The sequence below is a fragment of the Panthera tigris genome, chromosome D3 (genome assembly GCF_018350195.1).
Source record: "Panthera tigris isolate Pti1 chromosome D3, P.tigris_Pti1_mat1.1, whole genome shotgun sequence".
Lineage (NCBI taxonomy): Eukaryota > Metazoa > Chordata > Mammalia > Carnivora > Felidae > Panthera > Panthera tigris.
Genome location: NC_056671.1, coordinates 18,407,308 through 18,425,292, shown reverse-complemented (window position 1 = coordinate 18,425,292; position 17,985 = coordinate 18,407,308). Strand labels below are relative to the sequence as shown.

The 17,985-nt window shown below is 58.8% G+C and overlaps 1 protein-coding gene across 2 annotated transcripts in view; it reads right to left on the bottom strand.

The window, feature by feature from the left end:
- The window catches only part of FAM222A (family with sequence similarity 222 member A), a 54,684-nt gene extending 37,115 nt beyond the window's left edge, over positions 1-17,569 (bottom strand). The window contains exon 1 of one of the 2 annotated variants that reach the window (XM_042962003.1): positions 17,496-17,569. The gene's annotated coding sequence lies outside the window, so the exon portion shown is untranslated. Of the gene's footprint in view, positions 1-13,772; positions 14,101-17,495 lie in introns of those variants that run through there. The other variant, XM_042962004.1, reaches the window with a different exon arrangement.
- Between the last annotated feature and the right edge of the window lie 416 nt (positions 17,570-17,985).

Sequence of the window (17,985 nt, the reverse complement as noted above, 5' to 3'; positions counted from 1 at the left end):
ACAAGCCCCACTTGACCAGGGCGTCATTTATACAAGGTGAAACCAGATCCTTCCCGAACACCCAACACCTGGGGGGAATGTCCCCAGCATGAGACCAAGTGCTGAGCTCTGGGAAGCTGGATGGTGGCTGAATTTTTATCAGTCATATTGCTTCCAAATACTAAAAGATTAATTTTACTTTTGTAATGAGGGAGGAAAGAGAACATTCTCCCTACCTCTTACACCCCACCATCTCCCAGCTTCTGCCTCAGAAGGGTGAGCACGTGTCCCCTGTCATACATAGCTCCATGACATAGCTCCATGGACCAGCTCCTACCTGATCCCCAAGGGGTGGGACAGGGGATGAACCTCCGTGTGTGACTCCCAGGCTCTCAACCACTTAGCACCGAACGTCACCTCCCAGTGACCCTCTCCATAACCCTGTGTGAGAAGGCTGGGTCTGGAGAGACTGTGGCTTGGCCCAGCGGTGCTCAGCAGGAAGGTGGCCGAACCTGGGGCCTCACAGGCCCATCTCTAGTTTCTTTCTACACCAAGGCCAGGCACACAGTAGATGCTCAGTAAATTCCCACCGAATGAACAGAGGAATGCACTGGGCCTTTCCTTCCCGACCACCCCTTGTGTGACCCAGGGCCCACAGCTCTCCTCTCTGGTGACGTGCCCTGGCCCCTGGGGTCTCTCCCTCATTTGACCGCACCGTGTACCTACCACCTCAGTCCAACAAACCCCTCCGCACATCTGGAACACGAAGGCCCCCAGAGAACCAAGTGGGTACTTGACAGTGCAGATGGGTGAGTGGGGTGTGGGCCGGGCGGCAACGTGAGCCCCACCCCAAGTGGTGTCACGGAGGCTCAAGGGCTGGGAAGATTCTGGAAGATGGGGAGGGGCGCCCCTCGCTCCACCCAGCCTTGAGCCCGCCCTGAGAAGCACAGGCATATCCATGCCTCAAGCAGAGGCTCAGCGAGGCCCAGGGTCTGTCCAAGGTCACCTGGTGGGGTCTGCACACGAAGCAGGGTCTGCTGCGCTCTGAAGCCGGCGGCTGGGGCAGACCAAGGGAAGGCTGGGATTCCAAGTGGGCGCCCGGCGTCCCACTGGTCGCTCCTGGGGTGGGCACTGGGCCACCTCCCCTGGACACTGCCCTGACTCTGAGTAGTCAGCAGGACTGCAGGCCAAGGAAGGGGCTGACGCCAGAGGGGCCGTCCTGAGCACAGTGAAGTCAGCCTCCCACCGCCACCACCAGGATGGCATCCTGCTGGGCCTCACGCCCCAGAGCTGCAAGGCACGGCCCCCCTAGCCCCTGCAGTGGGCGCGAAGGCTGAAGCAGCGACCCGGGGCCCTCTCTGCCACTTCCGGCAGGACTCTCCTAAGTCAGCAGGTCCCTGGGGGCCTGTTTCTCCATCTGAAAACTGGGGCTAGAAACGGCACCTCTGTCACCGGGCCGAGAAGACTGGGCAGGATGAGGAGCACGTGGAGTGCAGTCACTTGCTCGGCGGTGCCTTCTTAGCCCCTTGAAATCCACCGCCCACTGGGTGCCCACCGTGCCGGCAGCATCCACCCTCCACTTTCACCATCGTGGGCCAGAGAGGACAATGGCTTCAACAAGGGGAGGGATTTGTCCCCGGCCCATGCAGAGCAGCGTGAGGGGACCCGACGAGGTACGTGTGGCCCTGGCCTGGGGACCCTTGGGCTCCAAGACCTGAACCCCAGCTCTTCCAGTAAGGTTTATCCTTCAGCTCGCAGGGACGAGCCCCACGTACGCTCAGGTCAGAGTGGGCGTTGGTGGCTGCATGCTCCAAGCCTTGCCTGAGCACCTGCAGTGCCAGGCTGTGGGGACCCAGCAGGCACGGCAGGGATGGTGAGGCACACGCCCGACGACCCCAACCCCGGTCAGATGGAGCTCCGAGGGAGCCCAGAGCAGGGTGCTGCACGGAGCACGTGGCACACCGAGAGGGGCTTAGTGAGTCTGATGAGCCAGGCCTGTAGGGCTCACTGAACGGTAGGGCAGGGGTGGGAATGTATTCCAGTGGAAGACCCCACCCCACGTGCAGATGCCAGAGGTAGTACCTAGCAGTCATCCGCCCACTGAATCCTCATAACCTCCCTGAAGTAGAGACCATTATTATCCCAGTCTTCCAGGAGGGGAAACTGAGGCACGGAGAAGGGAAGCCACTTGCCCAAAGCCATCCAGTGAGGGACCGGTGGGTCGGGGATTTGAACCCATATCCGTGTGGCTCTGCGATCATGACCACCCCACCCACGGCCCCTCAGCATAAAAAAACAAGGGGTAGGCAATTTGGGTGGGGTGTGCAAGAATGGACACGGACTGGAGGGGCTGGGGTGGGGTGGTGGTCTTGAAGGCCAGGCTGAGGTCTTGGCACCTCATCCACGGACAAGAGGGAGCCACAGAGAAGCCTTGGTGGTTACGGGAGGACTCCGGAGCTGGCCTCTCTGGATTGAAACCCCACCTCTTCCACTCACCAGCTGTGCAGCCTGGGGCAGGTCAACTCACCTCTCTGTGCTTATTTCCCCATCAGTGAGGTTGGATTTTGGCACACAGTGAATTCCAGGTATTTATTAAATTGGTGTGGGGGGGGGGGCGGAGAAAAAACCCTGAAAGCTGGAGGACTGAGACATTGCCCCCTCGGGTTTGGTGACGGTCTAGTCGCTGGGCCTAGGGCACATTTTGGCCCAGGGGAGTGGGCACAGACTGGCACAGCCCAGCCCTGGCAGTGGGTGCCGGGCTCGGGGAGGCGGTGGTGGCAGCGGCGTCTCGGGGCCTGGCTGGGACATGCGCCGGCAAGTGCACGCGCGCGCGGCTGTGTGTGTTGCTGCAGCAGCTTCTATGCAAACATGTTAATTTGTTTTCATTTTGTGTTTTTTTTCCCTCGCAGGATAATTGGGTGAGTTTGAAGTCTTGGCGAGGCTGCTGATTATAGCTATTTGGGTGGTGCCCTCGCGGGGCTTTGGGCCCTGCCTCCTGCCTCTGGCAGTGAAGGCGGCATCTGGGGGTGTCTTGAGAGGTGCTTGGAGCTGCCGCTGGGTTCTGGGGGCTCTGGCTGGCTGTGCTCTCTACCCAGGCACCACCACGTCCCTGAAGGGTACAAATCCCACCCACAAACAGCTTTTCTTTGCCCTGTTTGCTGTAGTGGGGGGAAAAAAAGTGACATGGTTGCCAATATTACAAAGAAAAGAAAAACTAAAATTCTCCTCCAAATTCTCCTTGTCTGGTTTGCCTTGAAAACAAACGAATGAAAACTGGCAGCTCAGGAACCACCGAGCCCACACCCCCATGAGGCCCAGTGGGGCAGGTGCATTCGCTCATCGCGTCACCTGGTTGGCCCCAGTGGGCACCTGAGTTTTCCACCCTGGAGAAAAGCACATACCGGCTCTGGGGTCATGTGGTCTGAGGCTCAGGCCAAGGCTCCTCAGGCCAAGGCTCTGCCCTCCACAGCTGGGTGGCCTTGGCCAGTGTCTGCCTTTCCGAGGCTCCTTTTCCCATCTGTGAAACTCGGGAGGATTAAAATTAAGACGGCTAAATTTTCAGGAGCACATTGGGGGCTTGGAAGGGTTGGCTCCCTTCTTGAGAAGAGGGTCGGCTGGGGTGAGAGCTTCCTGCTCCCCAGGTGTCCTGCACTTGACCCCATCCCCGGACAGGCAACCTCATCTCTGATCTGCTTGTATCCATTTCTCTGGCTGGGCGGGGACCAGGTCCCTGAGGCCAGGGCCGCACCTTGGACTTCAGAGACAGCCTACTGTGCACCATACTGTGGCAACGAACTGGGAGAGGTGAAAAGGCTTGGGGTTCTGGTGGCAGAAGGCAGGGTATGGAACCCAGAGGGGGACTCCAAGCCCCTCCGGGATGGGGGACAACTAGGAAGAGGCGAGGTGGACTTACTCTGCAGAGAAGATGAGGATACGTGTGGAGTGTGTGTGAGTGTGTGAGAGTGTGTGTGTGTGTGTGTGTGTGTGTGTGTGTGTGTGTGTGTGTGTGTTGGGAAGGTGAACAGGGAAGGCAGCCCCAGTAGAAGCCCCGGTCTGACAAAGGCACAGGGGAGGGAATGGTCTGGTGGGTGCGAGCTGGGGTATCAGGTTGCACCTGATCAGGTTGGGAAGCCGAGTGGCCTTTGGGGCTGCAGGTGGGTGTTCTGGGCCTCCCACAGCACAGAGGGGACTTGGTCAGTGTCTACAGTGGATAGCTGCCCAGTGGGTTGGGTGGAGGTCAGGAAGAGACTAAGGACTGGCCTTCCAGGAAACCACCTTCCCTGTGATCCTAGGACCCCTGACAAGTCATTTCAGCTATCTGAACCTCAGTCTGCCTATCTGTAAAATGGGGCTGCGGCAGGAACCCCTTGAAACAATCCCTGCCATGTGTTTATGCTCCCAAGGCTTACCCCACATCCCTGCCACCTGCACATTGCCTCACCTGTCCTCTTACCTCTCCCAGGAGGGGGCAGGGATGCCAGAAAGCCCAGGACATGTTCATGAAGCCTGAGCACGTACAGGCTCTAAGCTCAGCATTTTGCCCATGTCCTAGCACGTCTCCAATGCAGGGATTCTGTTCCATTCCCATTTTTAAGCTATGGTGATTGAGACTCAGAGAAAGTTTAGTAGGTAGGGTGGCCCTCAACAAGGTCCTGTCCCGGATCTCCACTAAAGCTACGGCAGCTACCGCAGAGCCTGGCCAGGACCGAGGGACAGAAGGGGTGCCTGGTGCCTGCCCAAGGAACAAAGGCAGCCGACAGCCTTCCTAAAGCTACTTGGGCAGCTGAGGTGGGACTTCAAGTTGCAGCCCCGGGTCCTGGGACCCGACACCAGCAGGGCACCAAAGGCAACTCCATGGAAAGAAAAGGCTTTGGAGTTGGCCAAATACTGGCCCCGTGAGCAGCTGTGAGTATGGCCAGTCCGCTGTCCTGAGCCTGTCTTCACTGGTAACGGGACCACTGCCCTTTACCTGCCTTGGCTGGTGCTGACCCTCAGGCCAGGGTGAGCCCCCTTGGCCCTGGCCCATCTGCAGGCAGCGGGATGATGGCAGCTGTCATTTATGAAAACACCGATTGTGCGCTAGGACTTTTAAAATTGTTGCCCCCTTTCAACCCTTTTACCTGCAGGGTTGGCGGAGCATCTGGCCCGGTGCTGGCACACAGTAGGCCTACCGCCAACCAGGTTCATGACTGCCCTTGGCTTCTCGAGCAGCCAAAGGTCCCAGAAAACAAAAGCAGGCAAATAATGGTGGAAGGTGGCGGTGGGGGGGGGGGTGGGCAGAAGATGACAGGCTCCCTGGCTAGTCCCCCGGGGCTGGTGGCAGACCTCTGTGGAGGGCTCGGGCCTCCCCGGTCACACAGGGTGGCAGCTGGCAGCATCCCCTTCCCCCACTGAGCACCACACAAAGGGGCCTCTATTCCCTGCTCTGAGCATTTATCCCTGGCCGGCTGGGCTGCGCCGCCCTCTCCCCACTCTGCTGGCGGCCCTGCCTGGCCCGAGCCTACACAAAGGCCGGTGTGTCCCTGCCAAGCCAGCCTGGCCTTAGAAGACCCCGTCCACAGAGAGCTAGAGAGCTCAAAAGGGGCCTGGGGTGGGTTCACAGTGTGTGGCGAGGCCTCACGTCCAGGCCACGATGGGGAGGCAGCTAGGAAGGCGTGAAAAAGATTTTGGAGCCGACGAACCTGAATGTGGCTCCAGCTGCCCCTAGCTGTGTATGCGGCCTTCGGTCAGTTTAGACCTCAGTTTTCTCATCTGTACAATGGAGACGATGCCCAACTTTCGGGGCTCCTGAGGGCTCAGTCAGGCGGTGCAGGGCCCAGCACACAGCACCTCAGAGTCAGATTAGAGGCAACTGGGGGAGCCCTGTCCTGGGGGCCTGGTGGGCCCAGCCCCCTGGGGAGGGAGGAGGCACAGCACCCCTTGTGGACCACTCCATCCCCACTCTCCATCCGGCAAGATCCACCTAGGCTGACCTTCAGGCCAGGGTGAGCCCTCTCCGGCCCTAGCCCATCTGCAACCCCGCGGGATGACGGTAGCTACGGTTTACGAAATGCCGACTGTGCGCTAGGATTTATCGTCTCCTTTCGACCCCGCTGCTACCCTGAGAACATGCGGCAGGGTGGCACAATGACGACAGGCTCTGGAGTCCAGTGAGACAGGTCGGAAGCCCGGCACTGCTTCCATCCGTGAGACTCCTCACGCTCTGGGGATAAGAAGGGCAGTGTGCTCCCAAAGGTCAGTTCAACAGCCCAATGAGGACAAGCTGCTGGATGCCCCCAGCCCAGGGCACAGCCCCAGGAAGCCTGAACTCCTGACCACTGAGCTATCATTCCCAACTCACAGAAGGGGAAACCGAGGCCCAGCTGGCAAGCCACGCCGTGCTTGGTGTGCAGGAGGAGGGCAATAAACCTGCTGGATCATTCTGGAGAGGGGCTCGGGGTTCGAAGCCGACCGAGACCAGTGGATTCTGACTCGCCCTCTTCTGCAAATGTGTTTGGGCAGTTTTTTCTCGTTTCACAGCCGGCCTCGGCTCTGTGGGCCATGCGGCCTGCGGAGGGTGGGACGGGAGACCCGAGCCCGGAGCTTGACCCATCCCCCTGGCTGACCTCCAGGAGCCCTCACCCTGCCGCACAAAGTCCCCCTTTTCTCTCTCCCACCCGCTCGGGGCGGCCAAGTGAGCAGCGGAATACCAAGTAATTAAGTCGGCGCACACCATCCGGGCGCCCAGGAACACTGTGGAGTTTCCCTTTTATGTTTATAGCAATTGTATGAAAATGTGCAACATGGAGCGGCACCAGCTGACAAATGAGACGAAACAGACAGGATTCCGGGCCGGCTTTTTTCCGGGCCTGATTGGCATTAATTGTGAGCGTTTACAAAGCACAACTCGGCGCCTGACATTTGCTTCAAGCGAACATTTCCTTCTAATAGTTTTAATGATTACAACGGGAGCTGGTGATCGCTGCCGGGCGGGGAAGGGGCTGCCTGGCGCCTGGCCTGGGCTCCTGCCAGGGGTCTGACCAGTCTGTGCCTGCCTGGGTCCCAGGGGTCCCGCTTGCCCCGGCCACCTGCGGGAGGGCTGCATCAAGTCCGGAGCCTTGGGCACCAGGACCCCCCCACACGGGGCCTGGCTGCCGACACACGCCAAGCTGCTGGCTTATGAGTTGATGGGCAAACCCACAGGCACAGTGATCCTGGGCGCAGACCTGGGGCGGAGGGAGGGAGGGAGGGAAGGGAGAAGCACAGGGGTATTTGGCTGGTGTGGCTCTGAGGCTGCAGGGCCTCAGTTCCCTCATCTCAGGACGTGGGGTAGGAAGGACCCAACAAATGCTGGCAGTTCTTTCTTTGTCATGTGACCTTGCCCAAATCCCCTCCCCACTCAGGGCCTGCCTGGCCTTCTGCACCTGTAATGTAACAGGGACTTGGTCAGCCAGAGGCATACAGGTCGGCATGCCAGTCCCAGCGGCATGACCTTGGGGGAGCCCCTTGATCTGAGCCTCAGTTTTCTTCATCTGCAGACCTGGGAGTTCAGAATCCCCACAGGCTGCAGATTGGTTCCTAGACTCCCGCAGAAAGGGTGTAAAAACCCTGAATTTCTGGCCTGCCATGAGCCTGTGTCCCATGACCTCCAGGAGAGCCTTCCAAATACTTTACTCGCTCACACACATCCTTTCAGTAAACATCGAGCGTCCTCATTAGGAACCTGGGAGGACATCACTGAACAAAGCAAAGATCCTCCCTTTGGGGAAGAGACATGACAGATATAAATGCACTTCGGATGTGCTATCCCAATGACTTATCCCCGTCTTACAGAGGGAGCAACTGAGGCACAGAGAGGGAGAAATGAAGTCACCCGGGCAATCGAACTCTGGCAGGCTGCCTCAGAGGGGAGTCCTCTCAGACCCACTTGATGGCCAGCCCACTTGGGACGTGGGTGGAAGTCCTTTCTAAGGGCCTGCGGAAGGCTGACCCCTTGAGTGGGTCTCATCTGGGCACCGTGGCAGGAGGCCTGGACCACCAGGAAGAAGGGAATTTGTGAGGCCCTGGACAGCCCCATTCTGCTGGGCTAGAAATGAAAGAGGAAGTCCCTCCTCTGTGGGCCCCAGGACACCATTCTTTCCCACATCTCCATCAACACTGGGCAGGGTCCGCTCTGGGACAAGTCTCTCTGTGGAAGACGTGCAAACAGGATCAGCGAGGTGGCTGCAAAAGAAGAGCGGGTCCCTGGACAGCTACATGGCACGTGCAAAGGCCCAGAGCTATAAAAGAACCCAGGGGGTGGGGGCGGGCGGGGTTCAAAATGCCCTCCGTTTGAGGAGGCCCTAGCCTCTCTTCAGCAGCCACCCGGGTCTCACCCAGCCCCCTGATTTTGCCAGGCCCTCCCTGCAGTAAGTCCCCTGGATGGGTCCCTGCTCTGTGCTTGGCTCCAGCCAGAAAAACCTTGGCAAATGTTTCTTTTAGAGTCAGTGTGGGGTGTGGGGCAGGGAGAAATTTTTTTTTAATGGGGATTTTTTTTTTTTCCTTTTGCATATGGTGGCACAGATGGGCCCATGATCCATAAAAACTGTTTGCAATTAAACTCCCACTTTGCATGGCTGGATTTGTCAGTTGTTTGAACCTCGAGTGTGGGGTTCCACGCTGACGGGGGAGATGGGGCTCAGGGCAGGGCGGGGCCAGATTCTGCAGGATGGGCGGAGGCCCAGGAACCTGCTCTGGGCTTGGGGCCCAAGCCGATGGGGCGGCAGGACAGCCACGCCAGCTCCCTCTCTGGGCATCCCCCAGCCCTCGCCAGGAGTCGGGAGTATGGCCAGGCGGCTGGGGTGGGGCTTGGCAGGGTTTCCCAGCCCAGCAGAGACTTGGCCAGGGCTTGGTGCCCTGGCTGTGGGGGTAATGAGGAGGGAGAGAGAGGAGCTAATCACCACTCAGCCCTGCCAGAGATTGGGTCTGGGATGAGGACAGGCAGGAGGGTGGTCGAGCAGTGTGAGCCATAATGGGGGTCCAGCAAGCAGAGTGCAATGGCAGGTTCAAGGCTGAGGAGCCAGAACCACTGGCCCAGTTGGCACAAAGGTCCAGCACGGTGCCAGGAAGAACTGCCAAGAGCCAGAACTGGCTCCTTCCTCGTCCCCAGGAGAACCGGCCAGCCTCCTTATGCCTCTGTACAGGTAGGGAAATCAAGGCAGGCACCAAGAACCTCTCAGGGGCTCGGGCTTCCCCTGCCAAACCAACAGGCTCTCTGCATTTAGGAGCCTTTTCAGAGGGCTTCTAGAATGGGGGCAAGGGGCCTGTACCCCTTCTACTCCTCTTGGCCTCAAAATGCCAGCCGGCCACCCCAGCTGCTGCCCTGGGATGCGTGCTTGTTTGGGTTAACAAATGCACCGTTTGGCTTTGGGAAATCCTGAGATCGCTAATAATTGTTCCCCGATGAAAAGAAATAAGGCCCTGATACCCCCTTTCCCCCGCCCCTTCCAAGCTGGGAAAGAAAAGTCATAAAAATAGCTTGTTATCTCACCTATTGAGGCTCCGACTGGATGTTACTGCTAATTGGGTATAACATCCTTGTCTTGTTCTCTCAGAAGCTAAATCAAGAAAGCGCCACTGCTGCGAACTAATTATATCTCCGGCCTGCAGCCTGCAGCTTGTCTCTCCCTTTATTGAGTTAAAAAATGGTCACGAACCTTCATCTTTTATCCCCCCAAGCACCGGGTCCAGGCTGCCCGCCAGACGTGGACCGCACTGCAGGAAGGTCTAGGAGGGGCTTCGGGGATGGACAGCAAGGTGAGGAGGGCCGGGAGGGAAGCCTTGGCCCCTAGGGCCTGCCTGGCTCCCTTCCTCCGCCACCACCCCAGGCCTCTGGCCTCTCTCCTCCCTGCAGCTGGGCCCCCTGGGAGGTCAGGAGCACGACAGCCAGGCGGCTGAGCATTCAGTCATTTATTCCTTCAACGTGCTCTAGGTGAGACTTCAGGTAGAGCGGGGGTAGCCCCAAGCACCAGCTAACCTCACCCTGGGTTCGAGGAGATGCTGACGAAATACACGGAGATGGGACCGGATCATTCTTCTGCCCAGAGAGCCACTGCAGATCCCTACCACGGAGTCCAGATGCCAAGACCAGCCCTGGCTCCTTCCACAGGCCCCGCGTGTCTCCATATTCCAGGCACATCCAGCCACATGCTGGTCCCTCAACCCACACTAGTCATGCCTGCCTGCCTGCCTGCCTGCCTGCCTCTGAGCTGCTTCTCAGGCTGCTCTTTTCCCCCAGAGGGGCCCCTCACCTTCTTAGAAGACCCAGCCCTACCTGTCAGAAGCCCACCAAGCTGTAAGGCCTTTAGTGACACCTTCTCCAGGAAGCCTGCCCTGTCTGCCTGCCACCCTCAGCCCTGCTTCAGGCTGTGGACCTCGAGACCTGAGTGTGACTGTCAGCTCAGCCACTCAGCAAGGGCATGACCCTCTTCTGCTTAATGGCTCTGAGCCTCAGTTTTCTCATCTCTACAATGGGTTAAGATTTCTTCCTAGAGGTGGTTGAGGGGCACATTGCAGGTGCTCTGCAGAATGATAAATGACGGAGTACCCAAGAAGGACCAAGCTCTCAGGAAGAGCTCACTCAATGTTATTATTATGCAGACTGAAAGCATCTGGAATCGGCCTAAAGCACTTGAAATGAGCAGGCACTGGGCTACACAGACACAGGTGTGTTTTGGCGTTGGATAAAGGTAACACACTCTGATACCTCACCAGCTCCTGTGACTGTTGAACAACCTATATCCTCAGAGAAGATCCCCCGGGGTCCCTTATTCTGGTACCATATGGAGATGGGCTGGCGTGGCCTCTGAGCTCATCAAGGCCAGGCAGGCAAGCGGGCTTCAGCTCTTAGGCCCCACTGATGGATTGGAGCTGCCTGCCCAGAGCCCTGGAAAGAACCCAAGGTCAGGGGAAGAACTCAGCAGGGGAAGAGGGCAGCAATTGATTGGCGATGTCTGCCAAGGGCACAGCAGTGGGAGGCAAGCCAGGCCTGCCACAGATACGCCATCCCTGACATTTTACAGAGGACGCAGCTGAGGCCGGGCTGGGGTGGGAGGTAACTTGCTCAAGGTCGTGCATCTCATAAAGAAAACAGCTGGCCCAGAACTGGATCCCCTCAGACCCTGCCCAAGGATCCTCCCATGACAGTCCCACCCAGCCTGGTCCTCTCACAGGGAGAAGACAGGCAGAAGCTTGCATGGATAATGAAGGGGATTCTGTTGTCCTGCCGTGTGGCCCTGGGCCGTCATTTTACCTTGCTGAGCCTCCGTTTCTTCATGTATACAACCGGGATTAAAAAAAAAAAAAAAAACAAAACAAAACACCCTTCCCACAGTCGTTTGGGGATTACGTGACAGGCCAAAATGCCCAAGCAGGAAGCTTAGCCTGGAGCACGGGCAGAGGCCAACAGTGCCCTGTGATTCCCATAATAGGCAAAGGCGTTTAGACAGGAATCTCCAAAGTCAGCAGTCGAAAATACCTCCTCCTCCACGGAGCCCTCCCTGGCTATCCCAGCCGGCAGTAATAGTTTCTACCCGATTTCCCGGCATGCTTTGAGAGACTGGGGCCCCGGAAGGCAGGGGCCATATCTGGCTTGTTCACTGCAGGCCCCTCGACCCTGCTCCTGGCACAATGCCTGCACACTGTGAATTCTTGCACTGTGGCGACGGACCCACTGCACTGTGATGGCGTGTCTGAGGCCTCACCACCTTTTAAGGCAACTGGGCTTGCTCATCTCTGCGTCCCCAGCACCTGGCAGAGAGCCTGGCACGGAGCCGTAATCTCTCTGAATGAACGGATGAATCAAGAGTAAAAATAGCAGTTCCTGTTTACTGCTCACTTGCTGTGGGTTACTGCCAAGCCTCACAGCTGCCCTCCCAAGCGGACCCCTGGCCCATCCGACAGATGAGGAGACTGAGATCACGCAGATGCTGAGGGCCAGGGCCAAGCCCCAAATTCAGGCCTGGGGACTGCAGGCTGAAAGACCCTGCCTCCTCTGTGTCTCCCAGTGCCAAGCTCAGGCCTGGACCCCACGGGGCAGCTGCGCCCACCTTGGCAACGAGTCCCGGAGCAGACAGCTGGCGGCTGGACCGACCTCCTCCTCTGAGGGAGACCACCCCTCCCCACAGACTCTGGGTCATTAAGTTCTGCATCATTAAGTCCCTGTCCCCAGGAGCCTGTTCACAGCCAGCCTCGGCCTTACCCCCTGACCTCCCGGGTCTTTGTCCTCTGTGCCCTCTGCACAATGGCAGGGGCTCCCAGGGCCCCAAACAGCTGCTGTGGCCGGGATGCTGGTTTGCTCTGGGGCCAGGGTGACTGGCTGGGGCCTGTGCCTGAGCCCACCCACTTGTGAAGGGCTCAAACTCACCCAAGTACTCTGCACACTCAAGCTCGTCCCACCCACCAGCCGGGGAGAAAACTGCTATTACTTCCTTGAACAGATGAGAAAAGTGAGCCCCAGAGAGGTAAAGCGGCTTGTCTGAGGACACACAGCCAGTGAGAGTGCAAAAGCCCAGGGTTCTATCCTAATCTGCAACTCCCTGCAAATGTTGCCAGACTGACCTCTTTAGCACCCCGATCATACCTCACCCCTCCCCAAGATGCCTTCACTGGCTTCAGGTTGTTCTGCCTCTGGACATGTCAACTACTTAGTTCAGCACTCAAGGCCCTGCACACCGTCCTAGTTTTTCTCCCTTTACCTCTACCTTCTTAGAAGCTCCCCCTGCCCTTCCTGGTCATGCCACTGAATCTCAAAGTCCCTCTGCCAGCAACATCATCTTTACTCCGTGCTGGGCAGATCCACCCAGTCCTCAGGCCTGAGAGCAAAAGCCCCCTCTGTCAGGAAGCCCTCCATGACGTGGTTTTTCCCTCCTGCATGTCTCTCCTCCAGCCCTGCTCGGGCTCTGACCAGAATCCGAATTAGTTGCAGATTCCTCCTCCCCGTGGAGGCTGTGGGCCATCTGATTTCTTAGAGCTTTGCCACCTGCACAGTGGCAGGCAGGGTGGGTGCCCTTGCCCACCCTGATGCCCAACACCCAAGTGGACCCAGGGGGTGGGGGTGGGGGGGTGGTTGGAGCCCAGGCTTGTTCCTTCATCCTCCTCTAGCTGGCCGTGCTGTGTTCTGCCCCCCCCCCCCCCCCCCCACTTCTGGCCACCAACAGACTTTACACCTGAGCTACTTCCTGGCTTTGTGACCTTGGGGAGCGAAGTAACCTCTCTGTGCCCGGGTCCCACCCCACGCACCAGTAAAATGGGGGTGGGGGGCAGGTAGCAGCATCTGCATTTCTTAGGGCTATGACATACACCCTGGGAGGTACCAGACAGGTGACCTCTCCCCAGGAATGCTCACCACTATTATTTCTGTCTGCACCCCTATCCGGCGGCCAGCACGTGAATTTGGGGGTCAGAGAGACTCAGGTTCCAACCACTTACTGGGTCTGTGATTCTGGGCAGGTGGCTCATATTCCCCGGGGCCTCTATTTCCCCATCTCTGAAATGGTACTAACTCCGCCCACACAAATGCAACCCGGATCCATCTCGGAACCCCTCTTTTGTTCCAGGCATGCAGTAGGCACTCCGATATTTCTCAACTAACGAATCAATGGTCCAGGTGTAAGGAATCCATCCCCCTTCCAGCCTCCTCTCCGCCCACCCCAGCCTCCAGAATCCCCTTCCCCACCCCCAGCCCAGTGCAGACTAAAATAGTCATTAGGCAGATTTCAAAAGATGTCAGTAGCTTATAATTATAGTCGACATCCTTCTGAGATAAAAGTGATTACCTTGGATGCAAATCACTTAGCAACCAATCAGGGCGGTGGGCGGCGCCCACGGAGGTGACCGGCCGGCGTGCAGCCCTCCGCCCGCAGTCCGCCCGGCACAGGCGGAGAAAGCGCACAATAGCTCTTGACACGCAAATGGGTTAACACAATAAAGGCGGCTCCGGCCGCTGCTGGGGGAGAACAGCAATTCCCGGCCCGCGGGAGGTAATAAAGCGGCCCTTTTGTGCGCGCCTCCTCGTTCTCACCCCCGCCCCGAGCCCAGAGGAATCGCCGCCTGATTGAATTACGGTTCATGAATATGAGCTGCTCCGCTTGCTTCCTCCGGTTCGTGAGGGACTGGAAGGTGGAGGGGGCCCGGGAAGGCTGGGGAGGGGCCCCTGGCCAGGCCCCAGCCCCATAGGAGCTCAGATGGGAGCCACGTGTGCTCACCACGTGTGCTCACCACGTGGGGTGCCCTGGGTAGGTGGGTGGGAGATCCAGCGGAGGCAGCTGGAAGGGTCCCTGCCTACCCTGCGGTCTTTGATCTTTGGCTCGGGGTGGGGGTGGGGGGGGGGCAGGAAGAGTCATTCGCGGCCCTGTTCTGAGGATGAGGCTCAGAGAGGCAAAGCTACTCACCCAAGGTCACACAGCCAACAAGGGTGGACCCATTCCATAGCCTGGCTCTTAACCATGAGCCACTGCCCACCACAGGGGGTTAAGCAACTCAGCCCAACCCTGCCCCCTCCCCGCCAGAGCAACTGTGACGCTCAGAAGGGATAGGGGATGGGCGAGCTTACATGGAATTAGACCAGTGATAAGGATTACTGGGGGGTTGGGGGAGGGAGCTAACCTTGAGAGAGGAGACTGTCCAGGGTTACCATCCCTGTTAAGGGAGCCCTGCCGGATCCTCTCCCCTGCCCAACCCTCTCCCCTGCCCAAACCTCTCCCATCTACCTCAATCTCCAGGACACATCCACCCCAAGGCCACCCCTTCCCCTCATTCAGCACCCCCAGAGCACTCACAGGCCACACCCAATGACCAGAACGCTCTGCACTTCTCTGTCGGGCAGATCCCCGTTTGTCCAGAGTCACCTTGTACCCTTCCTAGAGGGCCCTCCTCAACCTCCAGGCTGGGTCAGGAGCCACATCTACCAGGGTTGCCACCGACCCACCTACATCCTTGACTTCCCTACCAGCTGAGTGCCTACCAAGAGGGTCCCTGCAGTAACTGACTGAAGCCTCACCCCTCCCTGGGGGGAGCCCAGAGGGGCAGATGACAAGGAACCCGGGGCCAGCTCTCTCAACCCTTCCTGCCAGGCAGGCTTCATGTCCCACCTTCCTTCCCCCAGTGCTGGAGAAGAGGGGTGCCAGGGGTGAGGGAAGCAGGGTGTTCACAAGGCCAGGGCAGAAGTTGCTACTCTGCCCAACACTATCCTGTAGGTAACGGGGAGGCAGGATTCAAACCCAGGTTTCAGTGCAGGAAGGAACCTTGGTGAGGCCAGACTCCCTCCGTAGCCAACAGTCCCCGACTTTTGCAGGGACCCTGTCCAACAAGTGGTGTAAGGCCTCCCCTCCACCCGTGGAAGGGTGTGGGAAGACCTGAGGACTCCGGAGCCAAGGCACTTCAGAGCCAAACCTCTACAGCTGCCTGGCTGAGCACCTGAGCCTGTTTCCTCATCTGTAAAATGGGCCACAGCACACGAGCCACTCCAAGCGGTAACTGAGATCCTATACGATGCCTGGCACACAGGGAGACACTGGGTAAGCTGGCACTCCCTCCTGCTCGTCGCCTGGTGCTATTGCCAAGCCCAGGGAAGGGAACAGAAGGAATTGCCCAATTCTGACAGCCTTTCCCTCCGCTTTGGCTGTGGAAGTGTAAATACTCCACGGAGGACCTCCAACTGCCTGTGTTTGTGGATCTCTGGCGCGCACTCCGGGTTTGTTTCTAAACTGGGAAGCTTCGAGAGGCAGTGCAAACAGCCCTTCTGCCCACCTCTCCCACTTCTCCCCCCATCTGCTGTTGCTCTGTCCTTGGAAGCCTGTGTGTTTAACGACACCATTTCAGCTGGAAATATCATCTCCCTGCCAAGCCCCCAAAAGCAGCTCCACTGATATTTATTGACCTGTTAATCTAGCTGGAGAGCTGGGTAGGAGAAGAGAAAAAATGCTGGCTGCATAGAGACTAGGGCCTGGCTTCTCATTATGACCCCCTCCTACACACACACACACACACACACACACACACACACACACACACTTCCCTCTGCTCTCACCCTACCCCACGCTGAAGCAATGACACAGTTCTCTAACCTTTACCACAAAATGTGATCTCGGCAGTTTCACCCACATCCGACAATGGTAGCAATTGCTGGAAGGAACTCAGAAGAGGAATCAAAGAACCAGCGGCAGGATACTGGCTGGGGGGGATCTCTGGGCCTTCACAAGGAACAGGGCCAGTGCCTGAAGGGTGTGGGGAAGAAAGGGCTGGTGCCTGACCCCATCAAAGCTGGCCCCTGGCAGGGGCACACTTCATTCAGACCTTGGCACTGACGGGGCTGACTTGCCCTCTGTTCACTTAATGAGCACCACACTGTGCCTGTCAAAATCATCTTAAATGCCAAAAGGAGAGCGGGGCCGACAGGAGTTCAGGCTTGGCCGAGGCCCTTCATCTTGGGGTTGTGCAGCAAAGGAAACCCTTAGACTTGAGGGCTGGCAGGCAGCAGCTGCCCTGCACCTTCCCTGGCTGGGGGAGCACACACTTTTTCCCGAGTGGAAGTGGCCTGTTTTAAGGCAGGGGTCCCCCGTCTCTCTGGGGGCCCTGGGAACTTCAGCCTCCTGGCTGGGTGTATGTATGGTGGGGTTCGAGGTCTTCACCGTAGCATCCCTTTTGAAAGCATAAAGTTGCTGCTCTGTTTGGCAGTCCTGAGCCCCCAGGCAGTGCCAGGCTACACGGGCAAAGCTGAACACCTGTCCTTGGGGGGAGGAGCATCAGCCGGGACAGCTGGCACTGTTTCCCTCCCCCACCTCATCCAAGAGCTGGGGATTTAGGTCAGAGGACTACAGTTGAGAGTGGGGGAATCTGCCTTCACCCCTCCATTACCCAAAGGCATCAGGTCTCACCAGGAGTTACCACAACCCCGCCCCCTCTGGCCCTGGGTCAAGGCAAGTCGCGTCGCCCCAGCAACCCGAGATGTCAGAAGCCTGGCAGTGACGTCACGCTGTGGCCCCATTGGAGAACCCACCATCCTTGCAAGATTTTTTGAAGAACGAGGGCTGTACAGGAGACCCTGCTATGGTCTAGCCTTGGAGGGCGCAATCCTCAACGCAACCACCTGCACGGCCAGGACTCCACATCCCCCCCGCCCTGAGCTGATGTCCCCTGAGGATCTCAGAGGCTGCTTGGGAGAACCCCAAGGGTTCCAGCCCTCCAAGACACGGGAGTTCCCAGGGAATTTTCGGATGACAGAGCTGCTATCTTTGTCTGTTGGCTTTAGGGGTGGGGTGACCTTTCCTCTCTGGCATACGCCTCGCCCAGGGCTCCGTGGAGTCCCCACAACCTCCACTCCGGCCGCTTGGCCGGTTTAGACAAGTTGCGGGTGAGAGGGAAAGGGGTGGGGGGAAGACAAGGAGCACCAATGCTTCAGGATTCCCAACAGCTCAGGGCCCCTTTATTTCCGATCCGGCCGCCCAGACGCCAGGGAGTGCCCCCAGCTCCAGCCCGGAACCCCGCCCCGCGCAACTCACCAGATCAGCCAGGCCGTTGAAGGGCACCAGGTCTCAGCGGCGACGACTCTCTGCTCGCCGGGTCGCAGCCATGCAGAGGTGGCAGAGGTTGCCTGAGGGAGCCCCCCTTGGGGGCCGATGCCTCTCTCCGGGTGGAAAGGGACGTTGTCGGTGAGAGTGATCCAGGCACCGGCCCGCGCCGTCCGAAGTCGGCGGTGGCGGGTCTCTCGGCTCAGCGTGGGTCGTGCCCGCCCGGGACCTGGGCGGTGCGGGCGCTCAGGCGGCGCATCCTCACCGGGGCCTGTGCTCACCGCGTCCGGCGGGCGGCGCTGCGCCTCCCCTCGGGGTCTTGCTCAGGGCTGCAGCTCGGCCCGCGCCGCTCCCCGGGGCGCCCTCTCCGCCCGCGCCAGGAGCCGGGCGGCCGCGGCCCCTCTCGCCGGCCCCAGCTGCAGCCTGTCTTTGTTGCTTCCTCTCGCACGACCGCCCGCCCGCGGTTCGCAGCCCCCAGGTC